Genomic DNA, 18,336 nt, shown 5'->3' with positions numbered 1-18,336 from the left:
ACACCAGTGTCTCAGCAATCCCTTTTGTCTCCCTAAGGAGATGGTCTGAGAAGAAGGAGATGATGAGGGCATGCAGCAGTCTGGAGGAAACCCCAAGTGACCTTTGCAAGGGGCAATGGGAACCAGGGTGCTCCTCCATGGTGGGGAGCTCTAGGAGGCCTGACGTGGATCTACAGGATCCCTCAGAAAAGGAAGAATAAAGCATAAGGGTTATTATCATAGAGGACTCATCCACAAGGGCCATGCTGAGGAAAATTTTCCCATAATTAATCACCTGAAGACCAGACATACCCCCTCTTACAGAAGTAGACTACAAAGAAAGACCATGGAGCAAAATAGGCAGTAAGGAATTTCTTCAAGGACCCTGTTCAATGAGGAAAAAAAATGATAATGTTTCTAGTTTCAGACTCCACAAGAAAAAGAAAAAAAATAAATATGTATATATGTTTCTATGTATTTCTATATGTATTAAAGCAGGCAAGATAATGTCAGGTACTTACAACTTCTTGTGTAAGTTGTAAGGAAATTTGTCAGGAGCAGAAATCGAGAAGGTAACAAAAAAGGCAAGGGCCTGCCCTTGAACAAGTAAGACAAATGGGTCTGCATATGCACTTAATACTTCCCTGTTCCCCCGCTCAAAGAACTCGTATCTTTGCTACCCCCAAATACCATGCTGGGGAAACCGTTCATCACAACACTTGCTGCTGAGTAATCTAACATTCTCCAAGGAAACTTGCTAGGTACTTTGCAGAAGAAAGTAGCAGTTTACTACTAAAACTGATTCTACCACCTGCCTTTAAGTTTAGTCAAGTATATAAATACATAAGGTATAATTTTCTAGCATATAAATAAGCTTTTCTTGCGCAATAAGTCAACCTTGAAAAGAAAAAGTGTTTTCAGGCTTTACTAAGTTTCTAACCTCTGCCTGATCCTTTACATCAGGTTGTCATTCCACATTACTCTTTCTCAAGTAGCAAAAGTGTTTCCCACTGTCCTTCAGTTCTCACTTTCTTCCAAAACTCACTTCTATCCCCAAAAAATGTTTTACTGCCCCTTCATCTGTGGCACGTTCTAGGGCCACACTGACAGGATGTCCTATGAAATAATCTGAGTTAGATTTTTATTTTTTTTTAAGCATCCACAGAGGTTGGTTTTGTTGCCGTGGTTGTTCTGTTCTGTTCCTTTGGCAATTAAACCCACTTTCCTATACTCTTTGCAGCTGAGCTGATCATGAAAGTAAACTTCAGCCCTGGATGTGTCTGAACTTTGTGAAAAGCTGCACTCAGATCTGTATCTCCAGCAAGTTTAACCTGGATGGTTCTTCAAGTGCTAGGAGTCTTGCTCTGGCAGGAGTTTCGAGCTGCTCCCTTGGCACATGTTCTGTTCAGGTCACTGGAGGCTGCAATTTCAAAAGTGAATTGCAAATAGGGCTTACAATTTGGGCTGAAGTTCCAGAAACACTCTGAAGTCGGAATAAGTGGTCACAGTCCCCAAAACTGCATGTTTACAGCCTAGTTGAGCTGATCCCACTGCTGTGGTTGAGCAGGGGTCATGCGCATATCGCTGCTCTGCTGCCCTGCTTGGAGACCTGGTCCTGCTCCTTCACGCGCACCAGCGCTGGCACACATCTGACCCTACGGTAAGCCCACACTTGAGGGACTGAAGCACAAAGTAACCTCTTTGCTCTCCCACCACGTAGGTCAGCTTTCGGTAGATTTAGGTTTCTAAACTGACTCACTGTAGAGTCACGTGAGTGATGCCAAAGCCCTTGTGAGTCTTCCAGAGAGACCTCCAGGCTTGACTGGGAGACATCACAAAGTAGCGAGCCGTCGTCTCTTTGACTATCCCTTCTGGTGGTCGATGGCCCTACCTGAAGAAGAATTGTGTCATATTTCCAGTCTCCCCTATCCAGCCTACCTCATGGCCATCGATTTGTACTGTGATGATGTCAGAAATTACTCTGAATAAAGCTATCCTACCTTTTGTCAAAATAAGGCTGGTGACTAAGACTGGGAAAATGGGGTTTAGTTCTCTGTTCAGAGAACCATAGTTTATTCAAGGTTTCAGAGGCAATGTTAAAATTAGAGAAGATACTGAAAATAACCACATAATTTGTTTGAGGGCCGGATGAAGTGGTTTTCAGTGAGAAACTTCAGTAGTCCAATCTATTTAGTTTATCAAAGATTAGGAAGTATAGTGAGTAAGTTTCTTCATGAGGAGATAATACTGAGATCTTTAATCTAGAGGAGAGAAGTGTACCAAGAATCAGTGGCTGAAAGCTGAAGCCAAAAAAGTTCAACCTGGAAAGAAAAGCCCTTTTTTTATCACTGTGAGAGTAATTAATTAACAGGGTGGAGGGAAACTGCCAAGGGAGCAGTGGATTTTCTTTTCTTGATGTCTCCAAATCGAGACTGAATAACTTTCTAAGGAAGTGCTTTTGCCAAACACCAATTAATGAACACAGTACAAGGGTAACTGGGTGAAATGTACTGGTCTGAAATGTACAGGTCAGCGTAGGTGTTCTAACTCCCTGGCCTTAACTTCCCTGAATCTATGAATTATCCTAGATCTCTTGGCATGCAATAGGATTGAGAAAGCAAGCCTTTGAGGAAAAAACTGTTTGCTATTTGCCTCGGGAAAGTAATCTTCTGGTTCACGCAAAGGAAACCAGATTGATCTGTATTAATGGTGTCTGGCAGAACATTTTCTCAGTTGCTTGCCAAAGTTTTGGTGAGGGTTTTATTGCCAACTGTAGGAAGCAATATGAATTGATATAAAATATACAAACAACTCTGTAAACTTCCCATGGGAGTGAAGTCTATATGATGAACACAATCTCTTTATTTTTGTTCCCTTCAGAGAATTCAGGAATTTGGCTCTTCCCAAAGTGCAGCAATCATGCCTAAGCATTTTATAGACTTCTAGTGAGAAACTGCCAAGCCTTAGAGACTTGTCAAGGGCAGAGGTTGAATATTAATCTTCACCACTGTCATTTCAACTGCATCTGAGCTCCCTCTTCTGACGTTTTGATTTCTTTTTAACCCCTTAGAGAGACTGTAAGTAATCCCACCAGGTATACACCCTGGAGCAGGTACTGCAAGTAAGTCTCATCAGAGTGCTGTGGAAGTAACACCTGAATAGCAGCTCCCTTGGCTGGAGGTCCATATCCTATCATTTCAAGCAGGGATGTCTGTTATCCTTTCTCAATCATGTAAATATTTCCCTTTTTTTTTTTTTTTTTTTTTTTAACTACAACAGTTTTCTGCCACTATCTTTTGTGCAATCCCTTTCAGGGTAACTTTTTCTAATACAGTTATACTAGGAATAAAAGTCCTCAGATATTTTAGCCGCTGTTCCCTGATTTACTGTATCTGGATAGCTTCCTAGGATGCTGTCCAGAACAGACACTGATTTCAAAGTTTGCACAATGTGTAAGGAAACCAGCTATTTATTATACTTAGAGGTATGCACTCTTCTTTAATCACATCACAACTCCTATGGTAGTTTATGTCTAAGCTGTCATCCTCAGAGGGCAACATTTTTTATTTTTTTTTAAATACATAGAAACATATATGAATAAACATTTCTGGGTTTTTTGGCTGCCAGGGTTTTAAGAGCATTCTTGGACTTTTATTTTTATCTTTATTTTTTAAATTTGTGGTAATATTTATCTCTTTGCCTACTTTTTTTTTAACATGTAAAGGTTGCCTTGTACAGTCACACATCCCCTCAGACATACCTCAGCATCACCTCCCTGTCTCTTCATTGTATCTGAAGTTTCATCTTTGCCAGATTTTTTCTCGTGAGAAAAAAACTCCATGATGGCTGCCAGTTCAGTTATCAGCATTTTCACTTTACTTTGTATGGTGTTGCTGTTCCTTCCTAGTTTAGGCTTCAGAGTTTTAGTCAAATTCTTTTTGGTCCAGGTAAGTGGTTTTCTAGCATGGTAAAAATTCACCGCCCAGAAAGTATTAATTTTATTCATTAGATCTTGGGCACTACACAGTATGCTTGCCCCTTCAGGAAGATGAAGGGACAAGAAATCCCAGATGGTAGTTTATTGTCATCTTTTAGAATGCATCTTCTGAAAGATGATGATGATGATGATGGGCTCAGCTGTGTGGAATTGGTTTTGTTTCTGCCAGTACAATCAGATATTAAAATCCCACTTGTTCCCTAGGCTAGCACTGAAGACCCAATGAAGAAGCAGGGAGTTATTTATCAATTTCCTCAAGGCTCTTCCTACCAGACTACAGTCCTCTGGCCACCTCAGACCTGCTTAATAATACCTGCTTCCTAACTTGCGTAGCAGCAAAAGGTATGAACTAGTGACAGGAACAGTAGAATATTCATGAGAAAATGTTAAGAAAACAAATGAAGAGCAGCATAACAAGAACCAGCCTATGCAATGGAAAGGATGGTTTTAGAAGGTTATTGGTGCACACTGAATTGAGTTTGAAAAATGCTGACCATTCTTAGAGCACTAATGATAGCTAACAGGTAATTTTGTGTATATTTCCAGTAAAAACTGAGCATTGAATTATTGCTATTCAGACCGATAAAAGTTTTACCAACTGTTAGACTTTTTTAGAGTTAAATTATTAGTCTTTTTCTACTTATAAATAGAAAATTAATTATAGAATGGGATATATAGCAAAGGAAAGACTAAGAGAAAGGAGGGAGCTCCCCACAATAGTTTGGTATGCTGAAATCTAATCCTCCAGCACTGGGGTAAATATCTAATTTATAATGCTGCAAGCTACAGAGGGTGAGGTTCTTCTCTGACAAAAATATCTGTCTTGGCTGGTACCATAGAATCATCCCAAACAACATGAATTTCCATCCTCATCCTCTTTCGCTCACTTTCATTCTGACCATAAATTTCATCCTGAACTGGAAAGTTTCTCCATCTGAAGTCAAAACCAATATGTTCATGGGAAAAATTTTGGTTTCAAACATTCATTTTAAAATGAAAAATAATTCTTGCCAAAGCCTGCAATCATTTCTGTTCAAGTGTAGTAGCTGCTAATGACAGCTATGCTGCGGGATTACACACATATATCCATAAGGATTGGTGCTTTGTATTTCTTGTTTGTCTTGGATGTAATTATTAGTCTTGTCTTCTTCAGGATTCTTCATAGCTGTATTGCAGCTACACTAGGCAAAAAAACCCAGAAGATGAAGTTCAGAAAAGGCTTATAGTGTCTTGCCATTCTACCGCTGTGTTTTCTAACCCCAAGGTTAGCAGGGTTAGATAGTCAGTGCTGAAAACAATGGCCTAATTGAAAACAATTCCCTAATCTGCAAAGCAGCTTCTGTGAACGCTGTCACAACTAGAGACTCAAAACTCTGTGTGGACACTGACTCTCCCCAGCTCATTTGCTTTGCAGCTGGTATATTCAAGCATTGGTGTGACCTCTTTATGCCTTTCCCTCTATACATTTTTATTCTTGAGTGTAAAGACATAAATGCATTATTATGTATTCCTTTCTGTGTTAAAAATGTCATTTATGCTTGAGTGTACTACACCAGTTATAACAGCAGAAAAGATTGTGAATAGATGCTGTTTGAAGGTAGCTCCTGCTCTGAGAAGACAGCTGTGATTAAATGCTTTCATTTCTATGCATGATTCTGTGACCCTGAAAAGAAACTAATACCAAAGCCTTTCTCCTCTGATGATGGAATCTAGGATGTTTATTCTCTTTACAGGGATCACACAGACCAATGACAAGACCAAAAAAAAAAAAAATCAAAATAATATAGCATGGTGGATAGTGCTTTATAGAACAGAGAATCAGAGAAATGTAACTGACAGTTTGGTAGGATATTTAACGACTAATAAACAAGGCGAAAATAAAAATTTGAAAGTTATAACATCTAGAATATTTAAGCACTTAGCAGAAGAAAATTAAATTATCTACTGCACAAAGATTATTTTCCAGTTGGGGGAGGGGGGGGGGGAGGGGGGAGTGAAGAGAACACTTTTTTGATAGAGTATCTTAGAAAAAAATTCCTGGATATGAGAAGCAAATACACCATCCAGATGGGACTTTCAAGTCCTTCTAGGTTATGTTGACTGTTTTTATACAGGCATATGTTTAAAAAAAACTGATCGTGAAAAATGGCAACAATCCTTGTGTAAACTAGCTGTTAGAGAGTATTCATTATGTTGAACACTCAAGTCTAGCATTACACAAACAAAGCCTCTGTTGTGATACCAGCTAACAGGACACAACATGATCCTGCAGTGATAAGGCAGATAGAATTTGCACTGTTTGGCATGATGGACTGCTCTTTCCAGTGTGGCAATAAATACAATGTAGACTTGTCTACATGGTCATCAAGCAACTGATGACTGAAATTCAGACCTACAGACAATGCTCGAAGTGTTAGTGAGGAAATACAAATAACTGGCCTATTTAATGTCCATGCAAAATCCTGTCCTTTTACCAGATCGTCTCAGATTTCTGCTGGGATCCAAGCCTGCAGTGTCTGCTGCAGGGTCTCTTAACAGATCTACCAGTTGCAAACTAGGAGGTATAAGAACAGATATAGAAGGGATGTGAATTTCTTTTAGGTTAATGGACACATTGGTAGCCACCTAGACTCTATCTGGGGTTCTGAGCCTTGAAAGGTCACACTAACAGGCCTCAGGAAAATGGCATTCATAGGCAGCAGGGCCCGTATGCAGCGATTTGCTTTGTTCTTGAGGCAGGGAGGGGGGGACGGGTGGGGGGCAAACTGAATAGCTCCTCTATGACTCAGTATGAGAGGAAAAGGCAATAATAAACGAAATCTCAAGAATATGTAACAGTCAGTACATTCCATTACAGAGAAAGCATCATAAAATGTTTTCTTGGGACAAATGGAAGGGTAAATCTATGGGAGAGGCTTGAGTTCCAAATTTCTTCCAAATGATCTGTGAGAGGGCTGTGGAAAAGATTCTGAGATCCCAACCTTTACATCAGTCTCCTGATCCACAGGCTCTAAAGATAGTGTGCCATGATGATGTCCGTCCGGGCCATTGCTCAGGAGAAAGGGGGACACGGGTGTCACTGGGAGCAATCATGTCCACCTCCCATCAGATCCACTGTCCAGAGCGAACAGTTTCAAAAGCTGCTTCCTGCAATATCCTCTTCAAAATACTCATTCCTTCAGCATCATATGTACGTTCCTCCACCTCATCACACAAACAGCTTCCCAAGGCTCCTCATATAGCCAAATGCTCCTGACATCGGTAAGCAACTGAGATTGTTCCTTCAACTTCACTGTCCCCGGCCTCCCTACCCCTGCAGCAGGCCCACACCTTCCCTCGTAATTCTGTTGAAAAAGCTTCCCACAAATTCCCCAGGCAAGACCCAGCAAAAGAGCAGAAGCCACGTCTCTCCCTCTCAGACGGCAATATAAACACAGACTGTGCAGTACCCTTCATATTCATAAAAATCCAATTTAGAAAAGGTGATTTAAGGGGTTTAGGAATACAGATTGAAACTTACAAAGCTTTTGATGTACAGCTGAACCCAGCCTCAGCCTTTCTAGGGACCCCAAGATAACATATTTCATCAGCCACCTGCCTAAATTCTGCCTTCCCAAGAAGGGGATAAAGCTTCTCTTCCTCATTTTGATTTTGTGATTTTGTGAGGATAAAGTCCGCTGATGATCATGAGGTGCTCAGATACAGTGATACAGAACCTAAAATCAGAACATAAAATATAGTCCCAGACTACACTTCTGCCAGTGTTTTCATTTCAGATGTGAATTCCACGCTGCTCGCAGTGCTGCTGTGTAAAAGCTTAGCTTCAATTAAGGCACTTCATATGAGCGGTCATGAGCCAGTACGTCCTGACTTCACTAATCCTTTTTCCTCTTTCCTTTTGCCTGTACCAGAGCTGCAGGGATTTTAGACTTGAGTTGCAGCACTGGGCTCAGGAAAAGTAAGCTTTGTTCTCCCGTTTCTGATGACATCTTGTGTGACCTCAGGGAAATCATTTAACCCATTTAGTTCCCATGCACAAAACCAGAGTGAGGATGTTTTCTTTGTCCCATCCACCAGCACAATACAGCAAGTTCTCCCAGCTGCGTCCGACTACGTTTGCAGACAGTGGACTTTGTGTGCATCTCGTTTGAGGCCGTTGAACACCACTATAGCTGTAATACAGAAGAGGAGCAGTTAACAGATGGTGGCAGTAATGCCAGGCACCGAGCTGTTCAGAGGAGATCCCCTGGCTTTGAGGTCATGAAGAGAAAGGGGGTGCTTTCCACCCACCTTAATCCTATTTCCATATGGCTTTGGGGAAGGAATGCAAAGAAAGAGAAAGGCAGCTGCAAGCTAACAGGAATAATGGAGGCCAAACTGGGAAGTGCTGGACATTTGCACCTTTGGTGGTTTTCCTGAAGTCTTTTTTTGTTCGGTGCCGATCGGAGGCTGGCTCTGCTCCTAGCTCATCTTCTCCCCAGCTTCACAGAGCACCTCGTCCTCTCCATGGCTGTGCCCAGCCTGTCCCCCAACACTCTTCCATTCCCCTGGGGTGTCCTGCTCCCTGACAAGCCTCCCCTTTCCCAGCCCTGAAAAGGGGAATGCTTTTGTGGCTGTTTCTGCTTGTGCTGCCATGCTCTCTTCCCCATTGCTGTGTTTGTCTTGTCCAACTGTAAACCCTGGACTTCAGGGGAGCTGTCTACTACTCAGCATTTGACTACCACCCTGAAAAGCCTTACTTTGTTGGCCCTGCTACTCTAATAAACATCATTATTATTATTATTATTATTATTATTATTATTATTATTATTATTATTATTGTTGTTGTTGTTGTTGTTGTTGTTGTTGTTTTATTAATAACATTAATATTTGCAAGAAAGTAAGGAGACTAAAGCATCAGGATGGTGCATCTTTCACAGGGCTGGTGGACCTGGTTACAAAACAATTCTCAGAAAAGCAAATTTCTACTGTTTCCATGTAGTTTTCGTTATCAGTTATCACTAAAATTAGTCAGAAAACAAAGCACTTTAGGTGCTAACCCTGTGAAAGCCACTTGAAAGAGAGCAATATGTACCTACTTAACATCGTTAATAAAGCTAATAAAAGCACCGTGCAACCAGCAAGTGCAGACATCAATGAGGTTTTCAGTAACTTCTTTGGAAGCAAGAGCTGGCTTGATTTTCTGTTTCAGAAATACCCAAATATAGTGGTGATTTGAGTAGTGCAACACTTTTCCTTTCACATTTTCTCCTAATCCTATACATCTGCTGCTTCAGTGGTTAAGATCTAGTAAATACCAAACCATGACTTCTTTAATGAAGTGTAAGAATAACTTAAAATTTGTACTGATTTTACCAAGGACACGTTTCAGAAATCTCATCTACAACTGACATATGTAAACACACATGCTGAGTAAAGCAGAATTAAAACCAGAACTTGAGTTGTTCTTATCTCTGTTTAACCACAGCAAGTTTGTGATACTTGTAAAGGTTTCTGTATGGCAAATGTATTGGTGAGTCATTGCATAACAGATATATTTTTTGTGTAGATATACTTGTATATACAGATTTCAGTTTTGGAGTACAAAATCTAAGGGAAAAAACACTGTGTTCGGAAGACTTCCTCCACATCTAATTGAATCCACAACCTATCATCAGTTACTAAAACTAAAATTAAGAAATACTGCGTCTGAATGCTTCGATTAGTTTCCATCTTGTTACCTTTTCTGAAGACACTGATAACTGATCAAACACAACTGTGAGAGTATCACATTTTTACAGCACTTCTGCGGAGCTGGAGGCAAATTCTGCCCAAGGAAACAAATAACATTGCAAAGCATTTTTATACAAAGAGATTTCCAAGTAACTCAAACCAAAAAGAAAATAAATATAGGTAAAAAAAATAAAACCACCACATTTTCTTCATTCCCTTTTCAAACTTGGCGATATCTCTGTGGGGCCACCCATGCAGGTTTGAGGAAGAGAAAGAAGCGGGATGATTTGCCCAGTACCTGGTTTTGAGGCATCAGAAGGGAAGCAATTCACTACCTTATGACACATTATGATATATCCAAAGATGCAGCTTGCAAGAAGCTCGGTTTTTGCTCTGAAGCTTGGGGATCTCGACCAACAGCACCTGCTCGCCCATTCATGGGCACAGGGCTGTCCACCAGGACAGTGAGCTGCAATCCCCCTGACCAGAGTTTCTGAACAGTGCTGCTAAAAACACCTCAGGAGGGGACCTAACCTACCCCAAGGTATGCATTTCCTACAGAGTGAGCGAAATGTCCTGCCCCAAGCAATTCTCTGATCCTAGCAATGAGCTGAAGACCACAGCCTTGTATCACCAGTCTGCACCAAGAGCCAGGCAAACATAAACCGTGTTTCCTGCCTTGTCTTGGCAGAAAAAGACAAAGGGAACCCACAGCTTGGAGAAAGGTGTGGTCAGCCTTCCTCCCCTTTTTGCCCTTCTGTTGGCTGGGCAGCTAGATGCAACTTGTGTCTCTGAGGAGAAAGAACTAGATAATACAACTTTTCCAAATCTCAGGTGCTGTGGTGCCAAAACCTCCCCTCTGAAACCTTTCAGATAGACTGGCTTCTTCTGATCTTACACAATGCCTTTTTGAGATACAATTATCTGCTTCAAAGTGCAACCTGATGGTACAGAGCAGAGAAAGCTTCCTTTCCTGGGATGATGAGTAGCATGGTGAGGGGCAGGATGGCTGTGCTTGCTGACGATGGTACCGAGGGGCAATGACATGACAGCTTGCTGACACTGCTGCAGAGCTGGGTGACTGGGACACGAGTGCCCTGCCCCTCCACTCCACTGGCCAGGCCCAGCCAAGTCCACCTCAGCTCCTGGCTCCTTCTTCACCCCCATCAGCCATGCTCCTTTTTCCCTTCAAGCAAGTGCCAAGGCAGGGTAGATTTTCTGCATGTGTAAAGTCACTTGTCGACCTGTAGGTCACAAGAGGAGGGCAGGAAAGTAGGAGAAGAAGCATTTGTGCTGGAAATGGGGTCCTGTGCCCTGAGGGGCAGAGGCCAGAGTCATCCTGTGCCCTGCCCTCTATAAAGGCGTTGTAAGAGGGGTATGAGGTGTGAGAAGTGAGATACAAAAGCCTTTCAAGGACTGGTCTCTGCTCTGCCTGGGGAGTGATGAGCTCATAAAGAAGAAAGAAACTGTCCTTATTTGAATCTTCCAAGAAACCCACTGACCCCTTGCTCAAAAAGTTTGATAGCACTATAATATATGTATACCCCAAGACATTTTTAGTATCAATATCATTGAAGACTCAGATTGTGTTTTCCATCGAGTACAAACTTTGTAGACTGAATGCTCTCAATTTGCCTGCTTAAGCCAGGCACAGCTCCATTTTGAATCTGCCTGAACATGAGTTTCTGTTTGCCAGCACCACAGAAATGGCAGCCTGTAGAACTGTATGTCACTTTGTTGCAAATGTGCAGAGCCTGGAAGAGGATTTCAGAAAGCATGATGTTACCTGTGTTCTTTAGGCACTGAAAATACAACTGTACATCCAGTGATAACTCTGACTTTCCCATCACCTTTGGCTTGAATTTTTCCGGCCCTTACTAGTGTGGAGGTGTTTCATGCTTGCTGCTCAAAGTTTTCCAGACCACCTATGGCTGCATCTCAAATGCTGTTGTATGTACAAACTTCACAGTGTTTAAGAATACAAAAAGTTCCTATGACTATAAATGTTCCATAAAATTCATATTCAAAGAAAAACATTTCAGTATTTTTTAGTAATGTGAATGCAATATTAGGCTTATAAGCATTTAAATGAGTCAGATGTTTTATTAGTCCATTTCAGAAATCTTTCTTTGTACATGAATGAAAAATTTAAATGGAGATGGCTCTGAAAGAAATAGTGCTGAACATAGCCATATGAAAAGCAATCTAAAAATCCTGACAGAAATAAAGAAAAAGAAATTAAAGTGCCATGATGTACAGGGGTCTAAGAATGAAAGACAAATTGTTCCTTGTGTGCACTGTGTCAAACCAGTTGTTGCTCCAAAGCTCTTTACAGGCTTTATGCCCACACACTGAGCGAGCCGCACATCCTCCCTAGCAATGCTGAGTAAGATGCAGAAAGGGGAACTCTGCCCAGGGACTGCCGAGATTAAAGCACCTCAGAGGCCTGAATTTGCACTTTTTCTGTCCTTGTGCTAACTGATAAGGCAATGTCAGCCCACAAAGACAGGCCTGATCCCACAGAGATTTCAGATTCCACATAACTACCAACAAATCCAAGGAAAAAAATAGAAATCAATGGAGTAACCAGTCACTGCTCTGCACTGGTAGGTGTAGTAGCAAAGGAGGGTTTTAAGGAAGCATACGAAGGAAGATAATAATACATTTTGCAGAGCTTCTCAAAAGCATGAGAGGCAGTAAGGCTAAAAGGACATAATTGTCACTTTGAAGATTAAAATCTGGATAATAGAAGCCAGCATCATGGGATAATTTGAGGAAGACACAAGATTTCACCGCCTCAATGTATGCATTTTGCATAGCATAGTACACCCGGGAGATGAAAAGGGACTGACTTAAATAAAAATGAGGAAGTGTGAATGAGAAGCTTTAAGAAAAGAGAACTATAAATTCCGTAAGAATAGATGCTATAAAAAGGACATTTACATGCTAAGAAGGAAGAAATAAAAGATACAGCTGAAGATTGTCAAAATAGCTCTAAGCCAAATGTGAAATAGTTTCCAGTAATTCAGATTCTTCATGGGCAGGCAGGTCCTGGGCTCTCCCGTGCGAGGCAAGCACTTTGAGGCTGGCGTGGCATGACAGCGTGTTCTCCAGTATGCTCTCCATGTTTCACATGCCAGTAAGTGAAAAGGAAACGGGTTGTAGGGGAAATTGCCATCTGCTTTTGTCAATAAAACACCGCATGCGTGCCTTGAGCCTAAACAGACCGAAGCCAGCCTTTTATAGCTGCATGGGGGGAAATGGGAGACCTTACTAAAGTGTGAGAAAGTATAATTTAAAAGGAATAAACAAAAATTACTAAGACACAACTTCATCTACTCTGTATAGACTCCAATGTAGTATCATAGAAGGCATGGGAACTTATAAAGGCAGGGGTTCACATTAAACTTATGATTTTCTCAGCTTCCTAGGACCTAGTTTCAAGAACAGTATTACAGATATTGTTTTTCTCACACTTTAATGTAATCTGTACTCTACAGGGGAAAGAAGGTTGTAAAGTTTCTCTTTCCTATAGATGTGTACAGAAAGCATTTGTATGCCCCATTCACTGAAAGCACCTCACAATCTTCGGCATCTTTATTCTTCCAAGGCATATAACAGGGTGTATTAATATCCATGTTCCATAAACCATTTAGCTGAGGCACAAGGTTGCAGAAATGCAATGTCTTGAAACTGGAGTGAGTATAGGCGTAGCTGAGACAGTACTAAAAATGGTATCACGCACCGAATCACACAGACAGAATCACAGCATGGCTGTAGTGGGAAGGGCCCTCTGGCGATCATTTGGTCCAACCCCTCTGCTCAAGCAGGGTCACCTAGAGCCAGTTTCCCAGGACTGTGTCTAGGTGACTTCTGAAGATCTCCAGGGATGGTGACTCCACAGCCTCTCTTTGGCAACTGAGGGGATGCTGGCCAGCCTACAGCTCACCAGAACCTTCTTCTTGCCCTTCTCGGTGATAGGAGTGATATTTTCTTCCTTCCAGTCCCGAGGATTCTTCCCTGATCACCACAGCCTTTCAAAGATAACCAACAGTATCCTTGCAGTGGCATCAGGCAGCTCCCTCAACTCTTGTGGGTACATTCCATCAGATCCCGTGGGCTTGTATACACTGAGTTTGCTTAAATGTTCTTTTCAGTGGGGTCCTCCTCCACCAAGGGCAAGTCTTCCTTGCTCCAGACTTTCCCTTTAGTCTCAGAGGCGTAATGTTCCTGAAGGCTGGTGTTACCAGAAAAGACTGAGATGAAAAGGCATTCAGTAGCTTGGCCTCTTCTGTGTCCTTTGTTACCAGGGCCCCTGCCCCATTCAGCAGTGGACCCACACTTTCCCCAGTCTTCTCTTTGCTGCTGATGTACATGTAGAAGCCTTTCTCATCCCTCACAGATTCAGCTCCAGGTAAGATTTGGCTCTCCTAACCCCATCCCTGCGCACTGTGTCTACATTGTTCCTGGGTCACCTGCTTCTTGCACGCTTCTTTTAAATGTTTGAGTTTAGTCAGGAGCTTCTGTTTCATCCATGAAGCCCTCCTTCTGCCTTTGCTTGACAGTGGCTTGGTAGCAGCTCGGGTACCCGGTGTGTTTGGCCACACCGATACAGAGAGTTCAAGGCAGAATAATCATCTTCACCAAGATGTGGAGTCAGTTCACCTGTGCTTATCTCCATGTCTGCTTCCAACATTCACAACAAGCTGTACTTACGGCTAGTGCACCAGCCCGGCACCCTGTTCTGCTGGGCAGTTACACATACAGAGAATTACCCCGATCACATAGGCAGTCTGCCACAGGGTAGGAATATTGACACAGATGCCCCCACCTTAAACCAGTTATTTCACCAGTAGCCCCCCTTGTCTCTTGCATTACGCATTTGTGTCATTCTAAATCAAACAGCTGAACTTGTAATTATTAACCTATTTGTTTTAACAACCCTTGATTTACTGGCTTGCAGTCTGCAGTCTTAGAGCCTCATAGATGTGTTTTCTTGCAATATTGGCTACAAAAGTGACCTCTCAGTTGTCCCAGTTGCTACGTATTCAAGAATGAGTAAGTGGCTGTAGGAACATTCACACAGTAAACTTCTAAATTCGCTGTTAAAAAAAAAACAACAAAACTTCATTACCCATTTCTTACACGAAGAGGCTGGATCTACCCCTTCAATGGGCAGACAGTAATTTCTGTTACCTTAAATTACTTAATTAATTTAATTTAACTTAAATTCTGTTAAACTTAAATTGGTGGCTCTCATCCTACATATCCATACTACTGATGGCAACTGGACTTGCTGTATAAGTAAGGTGGACTCTTTTAGGGGTCTGTAGAACTGGGTGTGAACTTAATTCTCTTGCATCAGGTTACTATGAAAAGCAAGGTGCTAAAGACAAAATACACATAGAATAAACACTTTTTAATATGAAAATATTTAGTCATAGTAATAAACCAAAATAAAATTGTGGTGGGTATATAACACTGAAATTATATTCTGAATAGTCTGATTCATTCTTTCACTGTGCCGATGAGAAGAAAAAAAAGGAAAAAAAAGATGGAAAGGCTGATATATCTAATATGAAGCATCAATGAACCTGTCTCTGTTGAGGGGTTAAAAACTTCAGCTAAAGCTACAACAGGGCATATGTGCATTTTGATCACCTAAACCAAGAATTTAAAACCACTACTCAGTTGCTGAATCCATCAGACTGGACCCAGGGACTCCAGCTTGAACGTGTTATCTGTCACTGCTTTTCAAAATGACAGGAGAGAGAAGAGGCTAGAGGTGCCACCAGAGGTGCCCAGTAGGAGTGATGAGAAGCCAGAGGTGCCACCAGAGGTGCCTGACCCGTGGACTGTGTCCCACCTCAGTCATCCTGTTTCTAAAGTGCTGCAGGAGAAGCTGCCCAGGGGCCTTCCCCGGAGAGACACAGGGGAGGTCCCTTCGTGTGTGCTGTCCAGAGTGACTGATGCTTACATGGGCATCGATCTACCTTGCATGTGAAGGAGGTCCTGTGATGTGGTAGGGAAGGGGCCACGGCAGGCAGCCCTCTCTTACCCGCAGTGTACGCTGTGCGGATGACCTGCCTAGTGGCAGCATGACAATGCCAGGGAGTACCAGCTCTCTGCTCAGTTTGTTCCACTTTGCAAAGAAGTGATTATTTGAAGGCTGAAGAAAGAGATAAAAAGGGATCACGACTGTGTGTTGTAGTCCCTGGGTCAGACTGCTAACATTGGGCTCTGGGTGCCAGCCCTTGCTTGCTCTGAGAGCTAGGAACTAGAAAGCGGTAGCATTTTCGGTGGAGCAAGGACCCGAGGCAAGCTGTCTCCCACTGCCAGGCAAGCACGCTAAACAATTAGGCTGCAGAACCACGCTCTGAGCAATTACTATGTAACTCTCCATGCCAAAGAGTTACTCTTACTTTGTTCGCTGAGCAGCTTCAGCAAGTGAAAATGGGAACATTTGTGTTCACACTCCCTCACCCTAGAACCTCATGGGAAAAGCAGGGGGAGGTAAATGAAGCGATTCAAATTTTCTTAGGTGGGAATTAAACCCATGTTTCCTGAGCCCCGCCACTGAGCTGCCTGATGAAAGGGGACTGCCTCTTAAGCTTTCAAAGGGGCTAAAGCACCTCACGGCGGGGAAGAGGTCAGAGCGCCGGCTCCCGAGCGAAGGGATATACTTCTCTGCCACCAAATATAAGGAATCCAAGTCTTTTGAGAGGGAACAAATGCTTTGTATTTCCTATCTCAGATGTATTTCTGTGTGGCTGGGGACTGACTAAATGACTGCTGATACCAAATTTGTGCCCAGACAACAGACAGTACAGGTCACACACATTTCTGCCAAGTTGACTGGGATGCACTACATAGTGTTTATTCCAGCTACCTGAAGCAAACGGTCTTCCTGAGCTGAGTGTAATAGTAATAGTAATAGTAATAGTAATAGTAATAGTAATAGTAATAGTAATAGTAATAGTAATAGTAATAACAACTTGCACTGGCTTACCCTTTTGCACCTTGTGGCTACAATGGTTTTGTTAAGGCAGTGAGAATCAAACCCAGACTCAGTGTACCGGCCTCTACCTGCCAGCTGGGCAAATTACAGGCTTTGCACTCAGCTTTCTCCCCGCAGCCCTACGGAGAGCCTAGGCACCCGACGTGGAGGTTGTTAATTCCACAACCCCGAGCCCTTGCTTGATTTAGCCCTAAATCAGTTTCAATTCACAACAACAAGGAATCCAAGTCTCTGAGTCAAGCACAAATGCTTCCTATTTCCTATTTTAGGATGGTTTTCTGTTTAGCTGGGGCCATCGGTTTCGTTTCACACCTTGTGACACTTTTCCACATAATTGTGCATGGTTCCACTCTTATTTAAGTCCCAATCCCCCAAATCTTGCTGGAATTCATAAAAGCTGGGCTGACTTGTTCATCAAAAATGCTGTAACCACATGACACAAAGCACTTATCATTAAAGCACACATGATATTTCAAAAAAACCCACAACTTGATGAGGCATCACCTGTCAAAGCCATCTTAATGAATACCTGGTTATTGGGCTTTTTTTCCCCAGATCACTCCTCTCAGCAGAATTGCAGGTGAAAATGGAAACTAGCAAAAGTTGCAGAGAAGGGGGACTGTGTGAGGCAGCGGTGCTGTTGACGTAAATGTCATTGGAACTGCAGCTTAACTTCATGCCAAATCAGGTTATCACCTGCTTGTCATCGCTGCTACTTGTCTGGCCACACCAAGAGTTACAGAAGCTAAACCAGCAAGAAACTACCCTTCCCCCCTCAAAAAGGGATGGCAGGGAAAGAGAATAGTTTTCTGCTGGTTTAAGTCTCTAAAATGGCTTATCAGGAGGTCAGAGGAAAGCCAGGGCACGCACAATAGAGGGAGTGGAGCTGCAGGGCAAGAGCACAGGAATGAAGGGAGGAGAGGACTGCCGCTGCATTGACTTAACCCAGGTAGAACTGTTGGGGAACTACTGTCAGAGCAAGTACTTACCCTCAGAACTGGTGGATGTAAAGCAATTAGAAGTCCCTACTGCAGGGCTACTGTCTCCATGGTTTTGTCCCTGCACTGCTTAATGCAATGGAGCCCCAATGCCCTTTCTTTGCTGCTGAAATGCAGTTCTTTAAAGCAGAAGCAGGATGTAACAGGGATCAGTCATTTAGTGGTATATTCACACCTTCCCTGGCAGTTGTTTCTTGCTGTGATTGCTCTTAAGGGAGGGGCTTGAGCTTTACTGGAGTGTTTTTGCTTTTGTATGATCTAAGGAATTTTTGTTTGTTTTGGGTTGGGTTTGTGGTCAGGTTTTCTTATTCGTAATTTTAGTTTGTGGGCCTTTTCTTTTTTTTTTCTCCCAGAAGTAACCAGCCTCATTACTGTAGGCTGGTTATCTAGTTCATTGACAGATATTTTTTTATTAGGTACAAGACAGAATGTATGATACTTTCAAAATACGTAAGCTCTGTTAAGTTTTCAGTTTCCCAGCACACCAGACATTCAAACAGCCTGGATCCTATTTAACAAACATTGTTGAATGTATTCAGTTAATAAAAGCTTGGCAAATATTAGTAAAGGGCTTGTAATGGTTGTGAGTGACATAAAGGTTAAAAGCTTTCAATAGCATTGCACCAAACTGG

Source organism: Falco biarmicus, chromosome 6 (genome assembly GCF_023638135.1).
Source record: "Falco biarmicus isolate bFalBia1 chromosome 6, bFalBia1.pri, whole genome shotgun sequence".
NCBI classification, from domain to species: Eukaryota; Metazoa; Chordata; class Aves; order Falconiformes; family Falconidae; genus Falco; species Falco biarmicus.
Note: the sequence above shows the minus strand (reverse complement) of the source record.